The sequence below is a fragment of the Crocuta crocuta genome, unplaced genomic scaffold, assembly GCF_008692635.1.
Source record: "Crocuta crocuta isolate KB4526 unplaced genomic scaffold, BGI_CrCroc_1.0 scaffold282, whole genome shotgun sequence".
Classification (NCBI taxonomy): Eukaryota; Metazoa; Chordata; class Mammalia; order Carnivora; family Hyaenidae; genus Crocuta; species Crocuta crocuta.
The window spans coordinates 5,103,036-5,129,761 of NW_027529174.1; the positions used below are offsets into that span (position 1 = coordinate 5,103,036).

General features: G+C 44.3%; 1 non-coding gene and 1 pseudogene across 1 annotated transcript; both read left to right on the forward strand.

The window, feature by feature from the left end:
* The first annotated feature begins 602 nt into the window (after positions 1–602).
* LOC144226426 (small nucleolar RNA SNORA26) lies at positions 603–719 on the forward strand. Its single transcript, XR_013333638.1, has one exon. It is a non-coding gene; the product is annotated as a small nucleolar RNA SNORA26 (small nucleolar RNA).
* Positions 720–10,144: 9,425 nt separating this feature from the next.
* LOC144226353 (large ribosomal subunit protein eL14 pseudogene) lies at positions 10,145–18,222 on the forward strand (annotated as a pseudogene).
* Positions 18,223–26,726: the final 8,504 nt, after the last annotated feature.

Sequence of the window (26,726 nt, forward strand, 5' to 3'; positions counted from 1 at the left end):
AAGCGAGTGCTGTTCAACTAGACTAGTCTTCCCGCCTCAGCCAGAGTGGAAAGCGCCCATCGCGGAGACCTTGGGCGCCAATGGCTAGGCACGCCCCTTTCCGCCCCCGCCCTCTCGACGATTGGCTGCTCTCCCTCCTGCCCCGCCCCTGGCCTGCNCCTATCTCCACCCCCTTCCCGAGGATTGGCTGGCAACTTCCCAACCCCGCGCCTCCGGCGGGATCTCCGGTGTTAGCGGGCTTTTATGTCTCACGGAGTCCGGCGGTGAGTGTGGCTCGACACATTGGTNAGCGGCCCGACTTCCACGCGCAGGTACGTCCCGGTCCTGGAGGGCAATGCGGGGAGCTCGGCCACGTCGGGAGCACGTGGCCGATGGCGACCGGGTCCCCACGTGTTTGGTTCTCAGGCCCCTCAACTGGCTGCCCCTTCGCATAGAGGAAATGTACGTTCTGGAGCCGCCCGCCCCCCCCGTCCCCGCAGAAAAGCTGCTTCCGGTGGGTTTTCGGACTTGTCCCAGAAACCGCTGAGATCCAGGGGGTATAGACGGGCGAGCAGAGCAGGGGTCGTAGAGAAGCCTGTGAACAACCCAGGCTGCCCTTTCCTGTGCCCTTTTAAGGTTTATGCGGTGCCTTAAGAGGCTAACACAGAAGGGTAAAGGAAGTCTCCATAAAACCCAGGGAAGAGACTAAAACTCTCTGGATCCTGTCTGGAGTCACAGCTGAACCAGAGGAAATTTTTCTTTGGGTTCAAGCACCCTTGTGATATTTTAATGAGGAGCCTAAGTAACGCCACTTTGAAATTAAGGCCTGGCCTCCATTAATAGCAACCTCGAGCTGCACATAGTCCCAGTTCCAGAAAAAGCCTCAGGTTGCTTAAGGCTGAAGCCACCCTGGGACCATCCTCAGGTCAGTCAATCAAAAGCTAAGAAATATAGGAGTAACATTCCTATAGTCTGAGTCAGGGGCTGAGGACTATCGACAGTTACTTTGTACAAACTAGCAAATCACTCGCCCCTTTCCTGAACCCCACGTGGGCCCTTTGAACTCACCTCATAATTGGTTATTTTTAAAGGATTCTCAAAGGTCATGATTGGGTCCCACCAAAAGTAATGAACACCTCACAGATACTGAATGGTCAACACTGTTACCGTGGGTGCTTTACAATTGTAATTGGTGCTTATGTGATGATTCTATACGTACAACGTGTGCACCGTAACACCTCTGTCCCTTACCCCATAAAATCCCTGCTTGCTATTGTTCGGGGCTTCACCCTGCTGCTGCTGCTGCGCCGGTTGACGGGTGAGCCCCTGCTCTAGCTTGTAATAAAGACCCTTATGTACTTGCATCAGTGTCGGCTCCTTGGTGGTCTCAGGGGACTCACAATTTGGGTGTAACATTTGGTGCATTGGCTGGGAACCCCAAGACCCCCAGGATCCCCAAACCGAAGGGTCAATCGACCGGTAAGAAACTATTTGTTTCTGTTTGTGTAGTTTGTCAATTCCATGTTCTGGTGATCCCGGGTAAATTGTTTCTGGAGGTGGCCAATAACGGTTGGGGTGGACGCGCTGAAGGGCTGTGGCCATGGGGAACCCTGTGAAGACGTTCCAGGGCCCCATCTGTGGAGGGGACTCAGTGCCCCTAATTTCTGTGGAACTTGGTGAGAGACGGAGCAGATCGCTACCGTGAACCGGTGTGAGGCCAGCGTCTTATTTTTCTGTTGGCTAGCCTTCTATATCTGTGTCTCTCTGTGGTTGTCGATTTTCTCTGTTGGTGTCTATTACCTTGTGACTGAGACTGACAGTATGGGACAGACTTCATCCAAACCCCTAGACTTAATGTTAGCCCATTTTGAAGAGGTTAAAAAACGAGCCCATAACCTCTCAGTGATTGTCAGGAAGGGTCCATTTCAAACTTACTGCAGCTCAGAATGGCCCACTTTCAATGTGGGATGGCCATTCGACCGCGACACCTTTCGGAAGGTCGAGGATTCGGTTTTCCGACCCCGAACAGGGCATCCTGACCAAGTCCCATACATCGTGGTTTGGGCCAGTCTGGTTGATGACCCACCCCCTTAGATTAAAAGTTTCTTGCCTCCACAGAAACCTGAGGTCCTGGCGATAACTGAAAAGCACCTGCCCTCCCAGGCTTCAGAGATGCCGAAAAAGGAAACTAAACCCTCTGCACCGCTCTACCCTATCTTACAGGGTGGAACGGAGGAAGAAATAATTTTCCCCCTCCTTATGTATCCCCTCCTTATGTATCCCCTCCACAGAGTCCAGCAGGAGGGGCAAGGGCGCCACCCGAACTACCGGCGCCCTCTGCCCCGCTGGCCCCAGTGGCCATGGGATCGACGGAAATGAGCCCCGCCCGAGGGACCGGACTCTACCGTCCTGCCCCTGAGGGCCACGCCCCCCCCCCAACGATGATGGGGCAACCAGCCCCACCATTACTGGCCCTTCGCCACAAGCGATCTGTACAATTGGAGGTCTCAAAATGCTCCGTTCTCGGAGAATCCCTGCATCCTTATTAATCTATTAGAAACTGTTCTGTTCACTCATCAGCCCACCTGGGATGATTACCAGCAATTGTTGCAGATCCTGTTCACTACTGAGGAGCAGGAAAGAATCCAGTCAGAAGCCAGGAAATTGGTTCCTGGGCCCACTGGAGTTCCCACTACTGACCAGGCTTGAATTGACACTGGGTTTCCCCTGGCATGGCCAGATTGGGCCTACAACATGGCTGAAGGTGAGGAGAGTCTCTTGGTCTACCGCCAGACTCTGTTGGCAGGTCTCAAGGCTGCGGCTCGTAAGCCTACTAACATGGCTAAGGTATATAATGTCAGTCAGGGACCCGAGGAAAGCCCCGCAGCATTCCTTGAGAGAATAATGGAGGCATTCCGCTAGTACACCCTATGGATCCTGAGGCTCAGGCAAACTTGGCTGTGGTGGCCATGGCTTTTATCAATCAGTCTACCCCCGACATTCGGAGAAAACTTCAGAAATTAGATCATCTAGGGGAAAAGAGCCTCCAAGATCTAGTGATCATGGCAGAAAGAGTATACAGCAACAGGGAGAGTGCAGAGGACAAACAGATAAGAGCTGAAAAGAGAAAAAAACCATTAGCTAAGATCCTACTCGCTGCAACTGTGGAACCGGAGGACCGGAAAAGACGCCTCAGGCAGTTGGCTTCAGGAAAAGAAGGTAAGGAGAACTCCCAGCGGCTCAAAGGGCACCCCCGCTTAGGCAAAAATCAGTGTGTCTACTGCAAAGAAGAGGGATACTGGGCCAAAAATTGTCCTGATGTCCGGTGCGCCTACTGCAAACAAAAAGGACATTGGGCTAAAGAATGCCCCAAAAGAAAGTCCAAAACTCCCATTCTAGTAATGAGAGATGACAGCGATTAGGGGAGACAGGGTTCAGCACCCCTCTCCGAACCCAGGGTAACCCTAAAAGTGGAAGGGAAGTCCACCGAGTTCTTAGTGGACACTGGGGCTCAACATTCTGTGCTCCTGCAACCAGCTGGCCCCCTGTCAAACAAAACATCATGGGTCCAGGGGGCCACAGGGATAAAGCAGTATCCATGGACTACCCGAAGAATGATGGACCTTGGTGCGGGCTGGGTATCCCACTCCTTTATGGTCATCCCAGACTACCCATACCCCTTGCTAGGCTGCGATCTGCTGACCAAGCTGGGAGCTCAAATCCATTTTTCAGCTGAGGGAACTAAGGTATTAGACCAGGCTGGGCAACCAATACATGTACTCACTTTGGGGCTGATGGACGAATATCGCCTGCGTGAGGTGCTGCTGACCCCAGATGCAGGGATTCAGCCTTGGCTCCAGCAGTTCCCATCAGCATGGGCTGATGCTGGAGGCATGGGGTTAGCAAAGCATAGGCCCCCGGTGTTCCTGGAACTGAAGCCTGGGGCAGACCTGGCCCGGATCCGCCAATACCCCATGTTCCTGGAAGCCAAAAAGGGCATAACTCCCCATATCAGGCGCCTACTGGACCTAGGAGTTCTGGGGCCATGTCAGTCCGCCTGGAACACGCCTTTGTTACTCATCTGCAAGCCAAATTCTAACGATTACCGGCCTGTACAATATCTGAGAGAGGTCAACAAGCGGGTAATGGACATCCACCCTGTGGTGCCCCACCCCTATACCCTGTTGAGCTCTATTCTGCCTAGCCACAACTGGTACACGGTCCTGGACCTAAAAGAAGCCTTTTTCAGCCTTCCACTAGCTCCCCAGAGCCAAGACCTCTTCGCTTTCGAGTGGCACGACCCTGGCAAAGGAATCAACGGACAGCTAACATGGACTAGACCCCCCCCCCAGGGGTTCAAGAACTCCCCCACCATCTTTGACGAAGCCCTACACGAAGACTTGGGTGAGTTCCGCTCCTAACACCCCCAACTGACTCTTTTGCAGTACGTGGATGATCTGCTTATTGCAGCTGAGAGTCGAGACACCTGCTTGACCAGCACCGAGAGGTTGCTACAAACCCTGGGGGACCTATGATACCGGCCTCTGTCAAAAAGGCCCAGATCTGTAAAGAAGAAGTACAGTACTTGGGCTATATCCTCGAGGGAGGTAAGCGATGGCTGTCACAGGCAATAAGAGAGACTGTCCTAAGAATCCCTACCCCTAGGAATGCCAGACAAGTGCGGGAATTCCTAGGTTCAGCCGGTTTCTGCAGACTCTGGATTCCTGGGTTCGCTGAGATAGCCCGACCTCTGGATGGGGCCACCAAAGGGCAGCCTAACTTCATCTGGGCTGAGGAACATCAGAGGGCTTTTGAGACCATAAAACAGGCCCTCCTGTCAGCACCCGCTTTGGGCCTACCGGACGTGACTAAGCCGTTTCATCTGTTTATAGATGAACACAGAGGAATAGCCAAGGGTGTCCTGACCCAGTGCTTAGGCCCATGGCGCCGCCCTGTGGCCTACCTATCAAAGAAGCTTGTGGCCGCGGGATGGCCCCCATGCCTCCGCATGATAGCAGCAGTAGCTCTTTTGGTTAAGGATGCAGACAAATTGACACTAGGACAAGAGTTAACTATCACCACTCCCCACGCCATCGAGGGAGTCTTAAAACCGCCAGACCAATGGCTCAGCAATGCCCGCATGACACACTATCAAACTTTGTTGCTTAATCCTACCCGAATCATTTTCCAGGCCTCCACAGCCCTAAACCCAGCCACACTGCTGCCGGCTCCGGACTTAGAAGCACCCTTACACGACTGTGCTGAGGTCCTGGCTCAAGTTCATGGGACCCGCTCTGATCTAAGGGACACTCCCACTTCCAGATACAGAAATTACCTGGTTCACAGATGGCAGCAGCTTCCTACAGTAGGGACAAAGGTATGCGGGGGTGGCAGTAGTGTCAATGGAAGAAACCATTTGAGCAGAACCTTTGCCCACTGGAACCTCGGCACAGAAGGCCGAGCTCATAGCCCTAACCAAAGCCTTGACTCTGGGAAAAGACAAAAAATTAAACATATATACAGACAGCTGATACGCTTTTGCTACTGCACAGGTCTATGGGGCCATATACAGAGAAAGGGGACTGCTCACAGCTGAGGGAAAGACCATCAAAAACAAAGAAGAGATCTTGGCCTTACTAAAAGCTTTATGGCTCCCCAAGAAGCTGGCTATTATTCACTGCCCAGGTCACCAAAAAGATAATAATCCAATCTCTAAGGGCAACAACCTAGCAGACCAAGCAGTCAAGCAAGCTGCTCTTAGGGCCAATCATACCCTGGCTGTCACCCTGGTTGACCCTGGAGACCCTCTACTCTCCCTAAAGTCCCCGAATATAGCAAAGAAGATTTACAGTGGATCAAAATCTACCTATGACCCAATACCTAGAAGGATGGTATAAATCAGCAGATGACAAGCTCATCCTCCCTGAAGATCTAGGGATAAGAGCCCTAACCAAGATACACCGTGCCTCCCACATGGGAATCAAAAGAATGCAAGATTTAATTCGCCATGCAAAGATAAAAATCAGAGATGCTAACTCTTAAGATTGAACAGATTGTGGCCGATTGCAAGGCATGCCAACTCACTAACGCCACAAAAAATCCTAACAACCCCGGAACCCGCCTGAGGGGAAAACGACCCGGAGCTTACTGGGAGACAGACTTCACTGAGGTAAAATCAGGACTATGTGGGTACAAATATCTACTAGTGTTTATAGATACTTTTTCAGGATGGAGAGAAGTGTTCCCAACTAAGCATGAGACTGCCCAGATCGTGGCCAAGAAACTCCTAGAAGACATACTTCCCCAGGTATGGCTTTCCTCGGATGATAGGGTCAGACAACGGACCTGCATTTATGTCCAAGGTAAGTCAGAGTTTAGCCAAGGTCCTGGGGATTGATTGGAAATTACATTGTGCGTACAGACCCCAGAGTTCAGGACAGGTAGAAAGGATGAATAGAACCCTAAAAGAGACCTTAACTAAATTTACCTTAGAGACTGGCGGAGACTGGGTGGCTCTCCTTCCCTTTGCACTCTATAGGGTGCTGCACTCTATAGGGTGCGTAACTCCCCATACTAGATGGGATTAACTCCTTTTGAAATCATGTTTGGGATGGCCCCTCCCATCATTCCCAATCTCCAAGCACACGTGATTAACGAGTTTGAAGATCAGCGCCTACTGAATGACTTAAAAAAGATCCAGTAGGTTCATAAACAGGTTTGGCCTAAATTGCATGCCCTCTATGAAACAGGTCCACCACTGGAGCCGCATCACTCCCGCCCCAGTGACTGGGTCTACGTTAAGAGACACCACCAAACAAATTTAGAGCCCAGGTGGAAAGGCCCATACACTGTGCTTCTTACAATGCCAACGGCCCTGAAAGTCGACGAAGTCACCGCGTAGATTCACTACACCCACGCCCGGCCGGCCGACCCATTCGCGATCAAAGAGGACTACCTGGTTCCAAACCCTCAATGGAAGGCCATAAAGAACCCCGAAAACCCATTCAAGCTCAAGCTGCGCCACTCCTGATTTTTACTGCTCTGCTAACTGTATGTAGATCCAGTCTCAGCCCCCATCTCCCCAACCCTCACCAGCCTACCACCGCCAAATGGGTTTTGCGAGGACCCCTAACAACACCTAGGGACTTGGGACGGACAGTTCAAGAACTAACATTAACTGGACCAGCGTCTATTACATTCCCTACCTTTCACCTAGATCTGTGCGTCCTAGGTGCTGGTGTCTGGCCCAGAGGAGATCAACGAAGCCCCAGGGGCTTTACTTCTTGCGGTACTACTTTCGGGTGTGGAAATGACTGTCAGAGCCAGAATCTAAGACAACAGACCTTTTATGTGTGCCCCGAGACTGGTAACTTTGACACCTGCGGAGGCACAGAACAATACTTTTGTGCCTCCTGGGGATGTGAAACTATCGCTCCATGGGTCAAACAACCCAATAATGACTTAATTACCCTCGTTCGGACCAATAACAAAACTAGTCCATTTAATAGAAACCCAATCTCTATTCAACTCACTCCTAGAGGAAAAACAGAAAACTGGTTGGTGGCAAAGATATGGGGCTTTCGACTCTGGCTCTCCGGTAACGACGTAGGCTTCCTATTCTCTATGCAAAAGCAACTAGTACTCCCGCCTCCAGTGGCAATGGGGCCTGTGGCCCTATCGGCTGCAAATCATAAACCTAGAACCACCCCAAGTGTGCCTGCCCGTACTCAGACTGCACCAAGCCTCAGTGCTACTAATTCCCCCCTGGGTGGCCTACCAATCCAGCTCCCGCCCCCAGATCAAGGCCAGTAATCTACTCTATTCTAAACCTTACTTACAGTTTCTTAAATTCCACAAATCTCACCAACACAGACTGCTGGCTTTGTTTAGATCCACGACCACCCTTCTACGTTGGGTGGGCAATTTCTGGGCAAGTATCCAAAGACATAAAAGGCCGCTGTTCCTGGGGACAGTCTCCTGTTTTAACTATACAGGAAGTAACTGGCTCAGGCCTCTGTATCTTAGGAAACGGAGGAACTCTAACAACTTTCCCACACCTCAGTCACTTATGTAATCAGACCATGACTGCTACAGGGTCCTCCTACCTCAAACCCCCTAATGGAGCATGGTTCCCACGTACGTCTGGCCTTACTCCTTGCATCCACCCTCAGATATTAAAGAACGACACCTCATGTGTCGAGTCACCCTCTTTCCACAAGTGTATTACCTACCTGCATCTTCGTTCTTTGAGATCCAACCTGAACAAGAACACTCTCGAGCCAAGCGAGACTTCGGGGTGTCGTCCGCCCTCCTAACCCTTATAGTTAGAACAGGAATAGCGGCTGGGGTCAGAACAGGCACAGCTGCTCTAATACTGAGCAACCAGCAGTTTGACGCTTTGGCCCAAGCCATTAACCTTGATTTAGCCCAACTAGAAAATTCTATTCACCACTTACAAGGTTCCCTAGACTCTTTGACTGAAATGGTGCTACAGAACAGGTGGGAACTAGACTTAATATTATTACACCAAGGAGGCTTATGCCAGGCTTTGGGAGAACAATGTTGTTTTTATGCCAATAATTCGGGAATTGTACGAGACAGTTTAGCTATAGCACGCAAACGTCTACAGGAAAGAGCAAACATAAGAGAACAGAGTCAAAATTGGTATGAAAACATCTTTAACTGGTCCCCCTGGCTCACCACTCTCATTACAGCCTTAGCAGGCCCCCTAGCGCTTCTGCTGCTACTCCTGACTTTAGGACCTTGCATTTTAAATAGATTGCTCGCCTTCATGAGTGAACGCCTGGGGGCAATACCACTCACAGTACTTAGGTCCCAGTACCACCACCCTAATGAATGGGACCCGACAGAAGACCCATGATTGGGCCTTCAAATACACAAGAGAAGGGGGGAATGAGGAGCCTAAATAACACCACTTTGAAATTAAGGCCTCCATTAAGAGCAGCCTCGGGCTGCACGTAGTCCCAGTTCCAGGAAAAGCCTCAGACTGCTCAAGGCTGAAGCCACCCTGGGACCATCCTCAGGTCAGCCAATCAAAAGAAGCTAAGAAATATAGGAGTAACATTCCTATGGTCTGAGTCAGTATCTGGGGATTATAGATAGTTGCTTTATACAAACTAGCAAATCACTCACGCCTTGCCTGAACCCCATGTGGGCCCTTTGAACTCACCTCATAGTTCGTCATTTTCAAAGGATTCTCAAAGGTCATGATTGGGTCCCACCAAAAGTAATGAACACCTCACAGATACTGAATGGTCAACGCTGTTACCGTGGGTGCTGCACAATTGTAACTGGTGCTTATGTGATGATGCTATATATACAACATGTGCACTGTAACACCCCTGTCCCTTACCCCATAAAAACCCTGCTCGCTATTGTTCGGAGCTTCACCCTGCTGCCGCTGCGCCGGTTGACGGGTGAGCCTCTGCTCGAGCTTATAATAAAGACTCTTATGTACTTGCATCGGTGTCGGCTCCTTGGAGGTCTCAGGGGACTTGCGATTCGGGCATAACATTAACACATCTCAGAGCACAAATGGTGAATTCAAAGTTAACCTTAACATTGATGGTACATTTAGTTAAAGTGTTGATTCTTGTCACTGAAGGCGGTAACAACCTATGAGAATGACATAGACTATAAATTGAGCTTAAGGGACTGGCTCAGAAAGGTCAGAAAGCCTCTGGAGCCACACCTCACTGGGTAGAAACAACAGAACCAGAATGCTGAAACTGACCCATTTTTGGTCACCCCATGGCTGCTGACAACTCTAAATCTTCCATTCCTTGTTTGGGTGAACATTATGGGGCCTTGCGTGAACAATACTTAGACTGTTACATAGAAGACCTATTGGAGCATATCATCAACAGGTGAAAAACACATGATCTTCACTTACTAACAGGCCTCACCTCCCTTTCTACCAGGAGATAGAGCATCCATCAAAGTCTTTAGAAGAAAACATGCATTAACACTTCACTGGATGAGGCCTTAGAAAGTACTGCTAACACTGTCCTCAAAGTAAAAGTCTTCCTGGATTCACATGAGACACCAAGCTATATCAAGATCATCACCTCCATGACAATTGGAAGGCCATCCATATGAGTGACCTCAAATTGATGATTTCCAGGCTCCAGAAGCAGAAGACACCATGAAGTAGGTAGCTTTGTCCAAGATCTTGAATCAAGAGTGTTGTCTTCAGGGCACCTAGGTGGCTCAGTTGATTGAGCATCCAACTTTGGATCAGGACAGGATCTCATGGTTCATGGGTTTGAGCACCACATTGGTCTCTGTGCTGACAGCTCAGAGCCTGGACCCTGCTTCAGATTCTCTGTCTCTCTCTCTCTCTCAAAAATAAATAAATATTAAAAAAAAAAAAAGAATGTTGTCTTCATTTATCTTCCCTTGAAGCCTCTCTCCCTGATTTGGAAAATTCTCTGACCTAGAAATTAAAACAAAAACAAACAAACAAAAACCCTCTATTTTATTTATAGAAAGATAGGGTAGAGCTTGCTTGTCTTAATCTTGTCTCCCTCTGTCCCTCCACTATGGGCTCCCTTTCAAACTGTGTCTTGCTTCGGCTAACCCTTGTTGCTTTTTCATCAATTCTAGCACAATCCCAGTACCCACTCACACCCCTCTTCCAAACTCTGGCTACCTTAGCTAATTTATCTGATTGCTGGCTATGTCAACATCTAGATAATGCACAAGAACCTGAATTAGTTTGTTTCTGCCTGTGCAAGTACCTGGTGGACCCAATCTGGACAGTGGATGATGTATAAAAGGGAATGGTATCCACAAACAAGAGGACAAAATAACTCTACTTCCTCCTATGGTAGAGTACCATAGGAGGGTACTCTATGGGAAACTTCTGTGGAAGCCCAAGTTCTATCATTTTCTCAGGTGAGACTTTCAGAGGGAAATTTTTCTCTTTGCATTGAAAACAAAAATGGCACTTCCTAGGTGACATACCAAAATAATACTGTAATCAAACAGTATGGTTTGATTCCACAGATGGCACCTTCAGACCTTCTATAGATGTTGTAAATGAGTCTAAGACTGATTATTATGTTGCAAATGTTTGTGTAGTCACTGGACAATATTCCTGGTTTGCAGGTCACACAAGTGGGACCTGGAACAGCTCGGCTTTTCCCCTAGCTGGTCTGCCCAACACACAAGACTACATATGGATGGACTAAAATTCTGGAATGACCTGGTTAGGTAATGACACATATCTTTATAGCTGCCAGAATCAAACCAAAGGTCTTCCATACCAGATATTTTGCAGCTTATTTTGTTCTTATAGGCTGACAGAGGCACATGGTAAATGGAGATGTGCAGATGCCAACATAACTAATGACAAGGGTCATGATGGATCCCAGATGCCAGCCTGGTGGGTCATACATTCCACTCTGACCTTCTCCATGAACAACTCTGGTCTTCTTATCTTATGTGGTAATAAGTATATAAGGAGTTCCCACCTAGCTGGTCAGGGCCATGTGGACTTGGATATCTGGCCTTCCTTCACCTGGTATCCCACTTTCAATGGTAGCCAAATTACAAATGTGGGCTGTTAATACATAAAGTAGCACCACACAGATGCACCCAAAGAGACATCATAGACCATCCACTGGTTTATCACAACCCTAATTCCTTAAGGACCCTTTTATCAAGTTTAGGAACTTCTGATCTAGAAGAAGCAATTCTAAACATTTCCAAAGTCACTGAACAGGGATTAGCTGCCACTGTGTAGACCTCGGAAGCCCGCCAGTCAAGAGTTAGCAGTTTACTCTCTGCACTCCAAAATCCCCATCTGGATCCACCGGCTGCTCAACAAGGAAGAACATGTACAATCGTTGGCAACCAGTGCTGCCTCTATGTAAATAAATCAAAAGAAGTAGGGTTTCATTTGAACAGTTTGAAGGAATAGATCGACAATCGATGTTGAATGAGGGAATTATCCTTTAATTGGACTGACCTTGTGTCAGGAGCGAGAGACTGGTTCGGTGGACAGTGGGGCCATGTTTGGGTTTGTTCTTGGCTTCATCATTGTTCTAATCTGTGCTGCCGTTCTCAGATCTGTCACCTCCCGAGTTTCTGCCCAAGTGTCCTCTTCACAGCAATACACAGAGCTCCTTGCCTGTGAGACTTCATGTGAGGTTTCAAACAAGGAAATCGGGGACCAGCCCCGCCAGAAGGGCATAAAGACTACTTTAAACTGAGAACATCTGAACAAACAGCAGCTGCAGAAGGAGGCCTACTTCAAACTTCTCTTTGATGAGTAAAGCAGGCCTCTCTGAGAACTCAGCTGTCCTAAACCCCTCCTCAAGGGAGCCTTTTGTAAGGGAGGAGCCTGATTTGGTATCCGGACATCCAAAGAATTGTATAAATAAGTCCTAACTGCACCTTCCATACTTTCCCACCGAAGCCTCAATACCCACTCCCCCATCCCATTAAGCTGATATATAAAACCTTATCCTTGGCTGTTCAGCAACTACCCTTTACAGCATGCTTCCATATACATATATAATAAATGTTGTTCCTATTAATCTGTTAATTGACAGGCCCTCAGCCATTTTTGAACTTGTATGTTTAATAACTGAAGACTTTCCCTGCAGGAGAAAGCTATAAACCATTTAATAGCTGGGCGGATTTGGTGTGCTCTTCTGGTTGCTTGTGTACATTTAATCTCCAGTCTAAAGGGGAAGTGTGTCTGGGGTGAATGGTAGCCATCTGATTTCTCCTGGGCAGCAGCAGGGGGTAGGATTGTAGAGACAGGGCAGCATTTATTTTGTTGAACACGTCATCTGCCCAGTCCTGTGGTGAGGTCCTTATATTTTTCTATTGAATCGTCTCCAGTTTGCAGTTTGAATAAACTCAAAAGGGCAGATAACGTGTTAAAGATTACATCATTACTAAAAACAAAAGCAAAGTGCAGAACAGGGTGTCTGGTGTACTGCCATTCATAAAGCAGAGGAAATAAAGCATACATGTGTACGTATGTGTGGTTACTCGGCTTTGCAAATAGACCACGCAGGAAGGATGAGTCAGAAGCTAATGAAGGTGATTACAGTTAAGGGACATGGGCAGTGAGAGTCTCACCCCCTTTTTGTAAAAGTCGAATATAAACAAACTGATGAACATGTTAGCAAATTGACAACTTTTTCGTATACAGAAAATAAGTCTTACAAGTTACGCAAAATAAGCCAAGTAATTCTGGGTACATCTTAGAAGTGTGTTTATTATTCATAGTAGTGTTATCAAAACATTGAAGAAACAGACTAGTCCAGTGATACAGAGTATAATAACAGTTCCTTTCCTGTGTGTGGCAAGCAAAATGTACTGAACTCTTGGCGTTGAAACTAGAGAAGCCACTAAAAGACAAGCATGCAGGTCTCAGCATTTGGTGTGACATGTGGCTCATAAGGTAGATGCAGGATGCAGGGTTCTATATTAGAGTGTCAGAAGTGGTAAGTCGTTGAGGGAAAATAGTAGGAAAAGAAATCTAGATTCATTCTTCTGTAAAGTGGAGTTAAACAGTAAAGGGTGGGTAGGGCCAGTGCTGCTTACTCACCTTTTTTGGCCACAAAAATGAGTCTATTACTAATTTAATTATAGAGAAGGTTGATAGCTATTGGCCCTTGGGTTCAGTGCATATAGTCACTGCTAAAGAGGTTTAAGACAAGCTAGATTATTTGTTCACATGTGTGCCTGCTGTCTGCTCCGTGCTAGAATGTAAGCTTCGCAAAGACAGGTGTATTTGTGGAATCACAGTGGAGAGGGTTGTGGTGAGATGAAAGAATGCATGCAAAGCCCTCACAGTTGACCATGGGCATTGCTTGACTAAATGTAAGACTGAGTTCACCTGTAGCCAATATGAGTACCTGGCAGCTTTGAACTTTTGCATTGACTTTTGTCAGGTGTCAATTTGAAAACTTTTGAATAAAGTTAATTATAAAAGTTGGAGCTCTTGTTCTGGCTTGCTTTGTTTCCCATCAAGTAGTCAGGTACAGCAGAAACCTCATACATACATGCAAATGTATTTTTGAGCCCTTATTCCGCAATGTCAATGACTAACAAAGTTAGTGAAATGAGAGTGCGGTCATCAGAATGGTAGAAAATGTCTGTTGGAAGGATAGTCATTCAAATAGCATGATTGGTTCTGAGATATGCTAAGCCCCACAATATTAGGTTAGAAGATGAGCTTTCCTGATTCCATATTTAAAGTTTGTAGGGGATGGACAGTCCTAGAAAATAGTTTCAAGTGTACTAATGATGGACACTAAGACATTTTTGATATGTGAAACTTACAGGAAATACATCTTCATTATTCAACAGAACATAATACATTGGTTGGGAAAAGAGTTTATTATTTATTAGCCAACTCAAAAGGCTCACCAGATGTTTTAACAATTCACTGAATTATTTATCCCAACATTTACTGAGACTCAAAGATGCCACAAATAAGTTCTTTTAGAATTGTCTTTTAGAGAGTTGTCTAAAAGATTCTATTGTAATCAATTCTTTTAGATTTAACAGAAATTCTTCGAATGATTGTTATAGTGGCGAATGATTTCAACATCTTAACCTACAAATGGGACTAAGGTGGCTCCCCAAAAGACATTGCTTTTAAGTGCTTTGTTTGCAAATTGATACCATTCTAGAAGTTTTGGAATCCTGAATTAAAAACATCAAAATTGACATATTATGTAAATAGCCTGTTTGTTTTTAAAGTTTAACTGACAAAACTGTAGCATTCAACAATAGATCTTGCCGTTGCAATGATTACTGTGGCTTTTACGTGATGATTTTCTATCTACATGTTTATTAATTGAAATTCTACTGTAAGGAAGATTTATTTCATTTTTGTCAGTATGGACTCTTGGTTTTACATTATTCTTTGGTTGTTATGCAGGACTGTCATTTTTACTGTTGCTCAGATGATCCCAGCTCTGTCCTTTGAGAGCTCTTTGGCTCCCTCATCCTTTTGACATACTCCGATTCTTTGTTTTGTTTAATGTTTAATAACACTTCCTTTCTGGAGCATCAAGATGCTCCAGGCTCATCTCATCTTTTCCTCCCCAGCCTCAGAACCCATCACATTACAAGGAACCATGGTTCCTTTTTCTGATAATGTTATTGAGAAACCAAAAGTGGGGTACAAGGTATGCTCATTGCCACTGCTACTAGAATGTCCACCCTTGATGGACGAAGCTAGAAAATCTGTGTCCATGAACCCATGTATCGGCAGTGGCACCTATGTTTCTATGTCTAGACATAGTAAAATAAATTAGTTCATACTGGTTTCTTCAACTCATCTATGATGTGGAGAACAAAGGCAAAAGAAATATGGAAAAAAATTAAACTTCCTTATAACTTACAGCTCATTGACAAGTACTTGGGACAGGCAGGGTGACCTTCCTCAAGATGCCGAACTGCCTTAATGTCAATACTTCGCTAGAAGGAAAAGGCAACTTTAGCTTGACATTCGCCTGACCTCCAGGATCATGTAAAAATCCCTTTGGAAACTTCGTTTATCTCTACCCAGCCCACCAAGATGTATGTTAGCAACCGTCCTCCATGTATACGGCCCACTGATACACATCTGAAGGGTCTCATGACTCAGGTTTTACTACAGTGATAAATTACCTTCTCCTAACAGCGCCCAGCCCCTCAAGGTCCTGGAAACCTTGCTTGCTAATTCCTTAGAGACTTATGCTATCCCTACCCCCCTCCCAACTTGAAAATGTATAATCAGTCACTTCTCACAACCCCAGTGCAACTCTTTCTGCCCACAGGTCCTGTCCCCTTTAGTAAGACCAACTTTTTGCACCAAAAATTTCTCAAGAATTCTTTCTTGACCACTCAGTCCTGAACCTCTACTTTTCACATCACTCTGTGTATTTTTTTCTGAAACAATGAACTATTTTATAATATATGTATGGACACACACACACACACACACACATGTGTATATCATAAACGAATAGGTATATAACCTCTTTAAAAGTTGATCCATCATTGGAATCTAAATCATCTAAATACAAAATGGAAATGATCAAGAAAACCACTTAAATTACTTAAAAGAAATGAAGTCAGTTCCTCACTCAATTCTACGTTACACAGATGGACTACTGGGGAAGGATTACTTTTTATTCTGATGATTACATTGTGACTTTATAGAAGATAGAATATTTAAATGTAGTCTTAACCAGCACTCCTGCAAAGGAATATTTCAGAGGAAGAGTTGCATTATTACGTTGCAACAATTTTGTAGGATGGAACTTTCAAACCAAGAGATCTGAAAAAACTAAAGATTAAGAGGATTTCTATTGAACATCAAAAAAAATTATAGCACATAGTAAAAACAACTGTGGGTAAACATGTATAATAAAAATAATTGTTAAGGAAAATGTGGATGATTTTCTCTATTTTCCAAACTGAATGTCTTAGGATTTAATGATCTATTTCTGAGGGAGATCTTTGTGGTGACATAATTCTGTGTCTTGATTGTGATGGTGGTTACATGAATCTACACATGACAAAACACAGAAAACCATGGAACACTGGCACACATATACCAATGTTAGTTTTCTTTTTTTTAATATTTATTTTTGAGAGACAGAGCACAAGCTGGGGGCGCGGAGGGCACAGAGAGACAGGAAGACACAGAATCTGAAGCAGGCTCCAGGCTCTGTGCTGTCAGCACAGAGTCTGACTTGGGGCTTCAACCCACGAACTGTGAGATCATGACTTAAGCAGAAGTCAGACACTCAACGAACTAAGCCACCCAGGCATGCCCCAATGTTAATTTTCTGGTTTTGATATTATAGTTTTGTCTACTGGAAGAATGTGGGTGAATATTTTTGTAGCTTTTTGTGAATCTATAATTCAGAGTAAAAAGGTTTTTTTCCCCCAGAGTAAACTTTTGAATGAGAATTTTTTTTTATGTTTTTTATTTATTTCTGAGAGAGAGAGAGAGAGAGAGAGAGACAGCATGAACAGGGGAGGGTCAGAGAGAGAGGGGGATACAGAATCTGAAACAGGCTCCAGTCTCTGAGCTGTCAGCACAGAGCCTGATGCAGGGCTTGAACCCACGAACTGTGAGATCATGACCTGAGCTGAAGTCAGACGCTCAACCGACTGAGCCACCCAGGTGCCCCTTGAATGAGAATTTTAAAATGATCCTTCTGTCCTTTTGTAATCCCGTTTGTTTTCTACATCAAGTTCAGTAATTTCTTAATTATCTGCTGAGTTACTCATCCATTCATTCCACAAACAGTCGTTGAGTACTTACTATGTGCTAGCCATTGTTCTAGGTCTCGGACACATGGCAGTGAACAAGAGAGAGGTAAGGCTTGCATTCGATCAAGAGAGGAAAAACAAAAGATCACACTTCGAAAAAGTAAAAATAAAAACAGTGATGTGACTATGAGTGGCTGGCAGGCTACCTTATACGCAGCAGAGCAATTAAGTGAAATCTCTGACAAACTACTGTCTTTCGGTTATATCGGGATCTTTGCATTCCTTTGCTGGAATTCAGGTTTCCTTACTATAAGATGGGAATGATAATAATAATAAAATCCAGCTTCTTGCTGAATGCCACCAACACGGCATTTCGTGGAGATTGTCCAGGGTGGCCTATGTCTCCTTTGGGCCTCACGCTGGGAAGCTGTTCATGATTGTAGATATAATTGATCAGAACAGGGCTTTGGCTGATGGCCCTCGCTCTCAGGTGAGGAGATAGGCTACGCCTTTCAAGTGCACGCAGCTCACTGACTTCATCCTCAAGTTCCCTCACCAGTGCCTGCCAGAAGTATGTCTGAGGAGCCTGGCAGAAGGCAGATATCAAACATGGGCAGCCGCAAGATAGGCCAAGAAAATTGAAACCAGAGAAAGGAAAGCCAAGATGACAGATTCTGATCATTACAAAGTCACGAAGGCAAAGAAAATGAGGGATTGAATAATCAAGCTTGAAGTTAGGAAGCTACAAAAAGCAACTCTCCTGAAAGCTTCTCCCAAAAAAGCAGTTGCTGCTTAGGGTGCGGCTTCGGCAGCTGCTGCAAGGGTGCCAGCAAAAAAAAAAAAAAAAAAATGGCTGCTGTGGGCAAGAAGGTTCCAACCCAGAATGTTCCTGCCCTGAAAGCTGAAGGCCAGAAGGCGGAGGCTCCAAAGGCTCCAAAGGATCAGAAAGCACCTGCTCTGAAGGCATCTGGCAAGAAAGCATAAAAGCATAAGAGGCTATTATAAACAAGTAATAATAAAAGTTCTTTTTGACAGATAGTAAAAATAAACTCTCTCCCTGGGTTTTTGTGAGATAGTATGAGCTTTGCACACGTGTCGGAAAATGCCTGGCATATAGAGAAATAATTTATAAATATTAGTCTCATTATTACTTTAAACTGGGGTCTCAGATAAGGTTTGGTGGAGGAAGAAAAATTTAAGCTGAGTCCTAAAAGATGAAAAGGGTCCAGCCTTGTGGAGATGAGGGCCAGGAAAAGTATTCCAGGCAGAGGAAAGAGCTGGTACAAAGATTCAAGTGGGACAGTTCAGCCACTGAAACTGAGTAGAAGGTGAGTGATCATGTGCTGTGTAAGCCTGGCTAGAGGTTGTGAGTTTTATTTAAGTGCTTTGGAAAAGCAATGATCCTTTAAAAAAAAAAAAAAAAAAGGTCACTCAGGGAAGGCCTGGGTGGCCCAGACAGTTGAGTGCCCGATTTCTGTTCAGGTCATGATCTGAGGGTTTGTGAGTTGGAGCCCTGCGTCAGGCTCTCTGCTTTCAGCACACAGCCTGTTTCGGATCCTCTATCTCCCTCTTTCTATCTGCCCCCCCGCCCCCCACTTGTGTATGCACTCTCTCTCAAAAATAAACATTTAAAAAGTCATAAGATAAAAATAATTAGAAAGGATCACTCAGCCTGTCTTGCAGGGAAAGGAGTGTTATGAAGGAAAGGGTGAAAGCAGAGAGACCAGCAGGAGGAAGGGTTATTTTGAAGGCCAAGGTAAGAGATTCTATACCCAGGATGGTAGAAGTGGAGATAGAAAGAAGTAAGGGATTAACCTTGTGTCATACTTGATTTATAAACCTCCTGTTTTGCTGTTGTGCTTTCCTTTTCCATTTTATAGATATTTAAAGTTGTAATATATATTCAGATATTCCAGTCCTTTTCTACTGAGTTCTTCAGAGCAGAGAGAAATGAACTTTTCTTCCACAGATGTGTTTCAAAAATTGTCTACTAAGAATTCTCTATGAATTTAAGCTTTTATATTTAATTTCTTATCTATAGACTACATATTTTCAAATTTTGAATCAATTATCAAAATATATTCATTAGTTTTCCTTATCGTTTTGATTTTGAAAAATCATATACAACCAGGTTTTCTGTTTCTCTTTTAAGTTGGAGTTGTGTCTCTTTCTGGATTCTTATTCATTGAAGTAGAATTCGATACCATTGCTCTTTTCAATTTCTCCATAATAGGTTGTAAAACCTGATAATAGCCCTCCTCTCCTCTTCTGGGCATTCTTTTATATTCTACTCCATTTATTTTCTCCTTGTGAATTAAAAAATAAATTTTCTCTTTATATTTAGCCTTCTCTATATATTTAATTAGATTTGCAGGAAAATAAAAACTGCATAATTTACATACATGTATGCAATGATAAATTCAAGAGGGAAAACAGACATAAAAATATTTAGCATCAAGTTTCAGAACTTACTTCCTAAACATACCTGGTCATCCAATATTTATTTATTTTCTGACTCCCTCCATCCTTTATGCCTGTAAACTCACTGTATTTAAGAATATGCTTGATGGGGTACCTGGGTGGCTCAGTTGGTTAAGTGTCGTCCGACTCTTGGTCACCGCTCAGGTCATGATCTCATGGTTCATGAGAACAGTGCTACCTCCCTCAAGCTCTGTGTTGACAGCATGGTGCCTGCTTGGGATTCTCCCTCTCCCTAACTCTCTGCCCCTCCCCTGCTTGTGCTCCTGTTTGCTCTCTCTCTCTCTCTTTCTCTCTCAAAACAAAACAACAACAAAAAATGCTGTAGCTCTCCATCTATTCAATTCCTTTTTCAAAAGACTCCCAGTAACAAAGTTAAAAGCTAGCAGGATACTATGTAGCAGGGACTGTTGTAAGCACTCTACATTTTCAACTTGTAATTTTCCCAACTGTATGCGGTAGGCGCTATTATTATCCCAATGTTACAGATGGATAAACTAAATCACAGAGAGGTTAAGTAATTTCCCAGTTCCTACAGCCACGAAGGGTGGACGCCAAGAATAGCACCAGGCAGACTTGTCTACAGGCCAATCTCTGAAGCATTACCCAATATGGTTTATAACTACACAAATATATATTCCATCTTTTGTTGTTTTAAGTATTTTATATTTTTGTGACTATTACAGATTAGATCTCTTATTTTTCAGCTTTTAAGACTGGTCATACAAGGATCCTATTGACTTTTATCTATTTTTATTGCCACTTACCTATTTTTATATCTCCAGGATATTTTTAAGCTAATTCCTTTGGATTTTCTAAAAATATCACCTACATCACCTAAAAATAATGGTGCTTTTCTCTTTTCATGTTTCATTATATAAACATGGAATTTCCAAAGCAATATGGAATCATCGTGTCAGTGAGAATAAATCTTTAGTCCTGAAGTCAAAGAGGATGTGTCTAGAGTTTCATTATTGGATCAAATTGTCTAAATGTTTTTTAAACTTAGTTGAACACTTATCTTGTCTCAAATAGGAGCAAACATTCCTTTAATTATGAGAGGTAGATCTGGGATTTCCCTCCCATTCAAACTTAAATTATATTGTTAATTAATTAATTAATTAAAGTAGTTTCCACACCCTACATGGGGGTTGAAATCATAACCCTGAGATCAAGAGTTGCATGCTCTACTGACTGAGCCAGACAGGCACCCCTCAAACTTAAATTATGAAGTGAAGTGCTTTGGCTTAGTGGATCTTGAAAATATAAAAATGAATTTAATTCAGCTAAATTGGATTTGAAGGTCTAGGAAACCTAAGTATGATTTAGAGATTATAGGGAAGGGAAACAAGTTTGAGATGAAACCATGTTTACTAATACACTGTTCAGAGCACCAGTGCTCAAGCTTGGCTGCATGTTAGAATCAACTGGTGGATTTACATAAGATACTGATTCCTGGGTCCCATTCCCGGGTAATCTGATATCGTTAGTCTGGAGTGCAGTATGGGCATTGGGAATTTTTAAAAATGTCCCGGGTGATTCTAATGTATGGCCAAGTTTATAACCACAAATTTAGGGGAGACTTTAAACCTATTCCCACTCTGCAAATTCTGGTTATTAGGCTTTTGTAGGCTACTACTAAAATATACCAGTGTATACACCAATTTTCATAGCAGTATTATTCACAGTAATGAGGAGATGGAAACAACCCAGTGACCACTGATGGATGTAAATGGATAAAGAAAATGTGGTGTGTACATACTATGGAAGATTATTCAACCTGGAAAAGGAATGGACGTCTGACAGATACTACCACATGTGTGGACCCAGAAGATATCATGCTGAGTGAAATAAGCCAAACACAGAAAAAGTACTGGAGGATTCCATTTGTGTGACATTCCTAGAACAGATTCACAGAGACAGAAAGTAGAAAAGAGATTCCCGGGGGGTTGGGAGAAGAGTGGATGGGAAGTTATTTTTTAATAGGTACAGAGTTTTAGTTGGGGAAGATGAAAAGTTTCTGGAAGTGGATATTCATGATGGTTGTATGATGTAAAAGTTCCTAATGCTACTGAATTATATACTGAAAACGGTAAAAGTGGTAAAATTTCATGTTATGTATATTTCACAACAATAAGATATTTCAAGCAAAAACGTTGCCAGTGGTGGGATATGAATTTTTTCTAACTAGGCTTAGAGTCTTAATGTTAAGGAATATAATACAAGGTGGTTTAGTGATTGCCTTAATAGAGTTTGTCTGGTGGTACTTCCCATACACACACACCATTTTCAAAGAAGGTTGCCCTTCTACTTTCTTCACAAATGGCTGTCATAAAAACCTGCCCACATGTGCAGACAGGTGGAGGCATGAACTGAAACCAGCAGCAGAGCACTGGGAGGCCTATCGAGTGGAGCCTTTTGAAGCAGAGATCCGAAGTGAGCCTCCTCCATCCTCACACCTGTGATTCACTCCCTCCTGGACTGCTCATGGACACACCGAACAAAACCAAGACCTCAAAAGCACCATTTTTTATTAAGTGAGATATTTATCAAGAGGGAAATAATTTGTATCTGACTTGATAATGCTTTTGGTGTTCCATAGAGGAAGATGAATTGAATGGAAGCATGTCTGATTGCTATCAATTTTCATGAGGTAAATGAGGCCATTTAGAAATGGTCTTGACTGAAAGAAATGGATCACAATATCAGAGAAAGGCTTTGATTCACAGTAGATGTGATGATCTGCTTCAGCAGGAGATATGTGAGCTTTCTTGGCTTGGTGTTCCTATGCGAAATCATCATATCCTAAATCCATGTTGGATGCAAGTAGCAAATTACTAACATTTAGAAAGTATAAAATTTTGAAAAATGCAGTGTCTAGGAGATCTATCATAGATACTTCCTCACCAAACAGAAGATTCTAGAAACTGCACCGTCTAGCAGTGCGTTCCTGGAATGCGGCTAGTGCTACTGTGTGTATGAATTTCCTGCTGTAAGGAAATTACCACAAACGCAAGGACTTAAAACAGTGCGTGTTTATTGTCTTACAGTTTGAAACTGTTTCACTGGGCTAACACTAAGCGGTCTGTAGGGCATGCTTCTTTTGTAGGCTTTAGGGAACAACCCATTTCTTTGCCTCTCCCAGCTTCCAGAGCTTCCTTCTATGCAGTTCTTCCTCCATCTTCAAAGCCAGCAGCGTAACCTCAGCCGGAGTGCGGTTTCCTTCCGTTCTGCCATCCGGTCGCTCTGTGTCTCCTTCTTATAAGGACACCTTTAGAGTGCACTCAGATCAGCCAAGATAATTTCCCCATCTCAAGATCTTCAGTTTAGTCACATTTGCAAAGTCCCTTTTTCTGTATAAAGTAAAGTTCACAGGTTCTGGAGACTAGGATGTGGATATAATTGGAGGCCATTATTCAACCTACCGTATTGAGGAACTGCATTTTGAATGGAGTGAAATTTGAATTTAATTGGCCATGTGGCTAGTGGCTACCATATTGGACCGTACATTTTCAAACTCACAGGAAGTTGTATAGGTCGCACTGCTTTAGAAGGCATCTAAAAGCCAATACCAGTTATAAAATAAATAAGTCACAGAGATGAAAAGTATGGCACAGGGAATATAGTCAATAATATTGTGATAACATTGTGTGGTGACAGATGCTATGTACACTTACCGTGGTGAGCACCGTGTAATGTAGAGAATTGTTGAACCACTGTGTTGTGCACCCCAAACTAATACAACATTGTATGTCACCTACACTTAAATAATTTTAAAAAATGTTTCAAGCTACTCATGACTAAAATGGAAAAGGGGGGGCAGTCCCAGATGCTTTATTTCACAGCCATCTTGAGTTTATTGCTGGGCTGCTCTTCAAAAAAAAAAATCTACATAAGTTTGTCTTTTAGAAATTTGGAGCACATCATCCCATAGATAGGATGAGGAAAACTCCTAGTGATCCTTCACCACTGAGCAAAATTTAACGAGTATTTATGATGGACCTGGCACTGAACTCCAAAAGTAGTTCACAATCTACAGCATAATGGATCTACATTGTGATAACAGGAAGCACTGGGACCATGAGATCAGAAACTGACCTCAGGGAGGTCCAGGAAGGAATTCTGGAGGATGTGAAACCTAGGTAAAGAGATGGCCAAAACAAGAAGATAAGAAAGAACACCGGCAGAGAGAAGGGGGGTGGGAAAGCTATTACCAGGAGACGAGGAAGCGCGCACAGAGGGAAGAGGTTAAGAGAAGGATCTGGAAGGACAGTGGTCCTATATGACTGAATATGTGGGGTCAGAGGGGCAAGGCAGAGACAGGGGCCAAATCTTGTTGGGTCTGGTAGGTCATGATTAGAGTTTGGACTTTATCCCGAGTGTCAATTAGGATTGGTTTCAATGAAGATAACAGAGAGCCAGTGTGAGTGCCTAAAACAAGGCAGATGATCATCTTTACAGGCACCAAGCCTGGTGGGAATGTGCTCCATGAAGCACCTCGGGGCTCAGATTCCTTCCACCTCATTTCTTTGCCATCTCTAATGTATTCATTTGCTAGGGCTGTCATAAGAAAGTCCCACAGGAGGTGCCTGGGTGGCTCAGTCGGTTAAGCATCCGACTTTGGCTCAGGTCATGATCTCATGGTTTGTGGGCTCAAGCCCCACATTGAGCTCTGTGCTGCCAGCTCAGAGCCTGGAGCCTGCTTCAGCCTCCCTCTCTCTCTGGCCCTCCCCTGCTCACGCTGTCTCTCTCTCTCTCAGAAATAAGTATAACAGTAAAAAAATTTAAAAAGAAAAGAAAGTCCCACAAACTGGGTGGCTTAAACAACAGAAATTTATTCTCACCATTCTTGTGGCCAGACATCCAGGAGGAAGGGGCTGACAGGGTTAGTTTCTTCTGAGGGCTGGAAGGAGGAATCTGTTCTAGTCCTCTCCCGCAGCTTCCAGTGGGGTTCTAGAAACCTTTGGCATTCCTTGGTTTGTAGAAGCATCCCTGCCTTCACCTCCATGTTCACATAGTGTTCTCCCTGTGTGTGTATGTCTCTGTGTCCGGATTTCCCCTTGATATAAGTACACCAGTCAGATTAGATTAGGGGACACTTCAGTATGCCCTCATCTTAACCGGTTTACATCTGCAATGACCCTGTCAGATCACATTCCAAATAAGGTCACATTCTAAGATATTGGAGGTTAGGACTTCAACCTATAAATATGGGGGGCAGGGGATGACAGAATTCAACCCATAACACCTCGGATGGGGTCCTTATCCTTATGGCCCAAGAGAGCACTAGAGACCCAGCCACTCGGTTCATAGGCAGAGTCTCCTTGAAGGGCCCTCCTTGTAGGTCCTTTTTTCCACATTGGCTCAGATGTTTGCCCTGGCAGCGCTAACAGATTCTACACCTAAAGAGGACACTGACCATTTGTTGGCAATGCCTCTTCCTCAGACGCAGGGTCAGAGAATAGCTTAGCTGCAGAATGAGGAGGGGAAAGGTTGTTACTTCTCAGATCATTTTAGAAGGAGTTCAGGAAGAAGAAGGGATTTCAGGACACATTCACAAGACCAAGTTGATGGGCAGCGGGGCTCATTTTTCCCAGGTTAGCTCCCTGTACCTCCCCCTCCCTTCTGTAACGTCTGTTCTCCTGTGGGTTGTGGTTATCACGTTTGTCTCCTTTACCAGACAAGGTGTTTCTTGAGAGGGGAACAAAGCCCCTTTGAAGTCTGAAGGGTCTCACAGAGGTGGGAGAGAGGTTAGGGATTCAAAGCTTAAATCTCAGCTCTAGCACTTAAAAGCTGCAGAAATTTGACCCCCCCAACCTTAGCTTTATCATCTGAAAAATGAGGTAACAATATTTACCTTATAGCATTGTTATGATCATTAAAAATAACAAATGCAGGTATGTGAGCTATAATAGAAGCTCAATGGTAACCATTTATTATTCACCATCATCTCTCTCTAGGGCCTCTCTCTCAAGGCACCTCGCAGGTTAGGTACTCAATAAATACTTGTTGCCCCAGTGAAAATGTAGATCACCACTAAAGCCCTGTGCTATACTCAAGTCTGGAAATTGATGACAAATTAAAATAGCCATCACAGGAGGAACCTGAGTGGCTCAGTCAGTTCAGCATCTGACTCTTGATTTTGGCTCAGGTCATGATGTCATGGTTCGTGAGTTCGAGCCCTGCATTGAACTGTCAGCACAGAGCCTGCTTGGGATTCTCTCTCTCTCTCTCTCTCTCTCTCCCCTACCCCGCTCACACATACATTCTCTCTCTTGAAATAAATAAATAAACATTAAAAAACTAAAATAGCCATCACAGTGCTAGAAAACACAATACATCAGAAAAAAAAACAGTTCTCAAATTCAAGCATTGTAGGGGCAAATAAATATACCTACTGTATACCTTACCTACTGTAAGAAGTGACACCAGAAGTACATAATAAGTACATGTGCCTCATTTTTGTGGCATGAGACTTGAATGTCACTGATGGAATAAGCAGGACAAAATGGTTCGAGGAATTCCTTACACACAGGAGCCAGATCTGAGGGAGCCTTCTATGGCAGGTCAGACAGCAACCTCTCTCAAACACAGTTAGTGACAGCCCAGAAAAGACCTCTGAAGGAGAATTAAGTGTGACCTTGGACCGGAACAGATAGTAAACTACATGTAAGGGCACTCCAGCAGGAATCTTATCATGTGATTTGGGGCTGCATATTTTATGGTGTCTCATCAGAGGAAATGTCTCCCAAAGCATGTTTTCATTGCTAAGAGTGCAAGGTCAAAAGAGTTGGGTGATTTGCTTACATGTGGGAAGATGTGTTTTGCGTTTCTAAACTGATTTTACACAAATATTTTTTGAAGAGCAGCCCAGCAATAAACTCAAAATGGCCTGTAGCTGTGATAGGAAGGATCTGGTATTGGCCTCTAAATGTCTTCCAAAGCCGTGCTGTCAACAGGACCTCCCATGGGGGTGGAAATGTTCTGTATCTGTGCTGTCCAGTTTGGTG